This window comes from Morone saxatilis, unplaced genomic scaffold (genome assembly GCF_004916995.1).
Source record: "Morone saxatilis isolate NCDOM2014 unplaced genomic scaffold, NCSU_SB_2.0 Contig21, whole genome shotgun sequence".
Taxonomy (NCBI): domain Eukaryota; kingdom Metazoa; phylum Chordata; class Actinopteri; family Moronidae; genus Morone; species Morone saxatilis.
Genome location: NW_023339774.1, coordinates 1,342,398 through 1,344,304, shown reverse-complemented (window position 1 = coordinate 1,344,304; position 1,907 = coordinate 1,342,398).

Genomic DNA, 1,907 nt, shown 5'->3' with positions numbered 1-1,907 from the left:
CATATGGAGTGCCTTATTCTTCTTAACTATTTGGTTGTAGAGGATTATTGTTGCCAGGATCAGAATATAAATAGCGGACTTTGGGGCTGTATGCTTTCTTTTTTCGGCCATGTGGGGGCAGAAGAACGTGACAGCAAGCTGCAAAGACAACATCTAACGCACCATCACCTAATAAAGTTATGGTAAATATGTCAGCCAACAGTTGCCCATTTACACAGCCAAAACAATGTTATAATGTTCATGTAGGACCTCATCACCCTCTTTTTTGAGAAAGGCTCATTTTCAGAGCCTTTAATCTCTTTTTATGTCTTAGGAGAAGCTGTTTAAATTGCCATGTTGTTGAAAGGCGCTACACATCAAATTACCTTTACCTTTCCTTACCTTTATTGACTGTGTGTGTGTATATACTGTAAAGTCCACATGTACCTGCAGTGCAGTCTGATTGAGGAGATGGTAGATTGTAGGTGAGAAACTCTATGAATCAGCATACCATAGGAACACATTAAAGCTGGCCAATAACACTGTCTCTGACCCCAACCATGTCCTGCACAATGAGTACAGATTGTTACCATTAAACCAGAGAAACAGGGTTCCACAATAGACATTTTTCACTGCAGCCATTAGGACATAAAATAGTAGTCAAATTAAATATGGAGCTCAATTCCAGATCAAATGCATGTTGAATGTTATTGTAATAGATAGATAGATAGATACTTTATTTATCCCGAGGGAAATTCAAGAAATGTTATGTTAAATGTCTGTATCTTTGTTTCTCACCTTTTTGTATTTTCTGTTATGTTGCAAATGGAGCTGCTGTTGATCTGAGAAGAATTATAAAATTCAAGAATTATCATCATTAATCATCATTTAAAAACTTCAGTTGAAGTGCGACTAGCCAATCAATTTACAGATTTGCTTTCATCAATTTCAAACATCCTATACAGTGATTTTCTTTTTTAATATTTATTTCTAATGCACTTTTACTGTAATGTGCCCATTTCTTACCTGTCAGCACTATAGCTTAAAAATATTTCCATGGCATTTGTTTTTACCATTATGTTTAAACTAATGCAGGATAACAAGTAATTCTTCTAATGATATCCATATCGTTGGCAGAAGTCTCTGATTGAAATATAGATTTCCTTTCCTGATGGTGCAGCTGTGGCTCAGACAGTAGAGCAGGTAATCTAATCTAATCAGAGTCGAAACATCCTTGGGCCAAGTGTGTGAATGTGTGTGTGTCAATGGGTGAATGTGACAAGTGTCGTAAAACACTTTGAGTGGTGGCTAGACCAAAAAAGTGCTGTATAAATACAAGTCTATTTACCATTTATCATTTGCCACTGGATGTATGGATGGAAAACAAATGGTTGCTACGGCACACCCGACTCCATTAACAAAATCAGTAATTTTAGCTTGCAGATCATCATAAAACAAACTTCAAACTGGAAAGAAACAAAATAAAACTCACCAAAAACGTGTTTGTTAGTCTTTTCAACAATCATCAACAGGGGCTTGGTCAAATCATTAAATTAGAGTTATATGTGAAAAGATATATCTGTGAAAAGGCTGCAGCGGCCACAACATAAACTAACATTAGTCCTTTGGGACAAAGTCAAGGTCAAAGTACGTCGACTAAAGAGATGTTTGTTTTTGCCACTGACCAGCTCAGATTGTTATTCTCAGTGTCTGACAGCATTATGGAAAGGATCTCTACAGACATTTTTTTGAGAAAACCAGAAACCATACTATCACTATCACTCTCCACCAAACCCCATAGACAAAAATTATAATTTTACTTTGCAGATCATCCTTACATCATAACTTAATTCAAAGTGGACAGAAACAAAATAAAACTCAAAATTGTCTAGGTTAGTCTGTCCACAACAATCACCAACTCTGCTTTG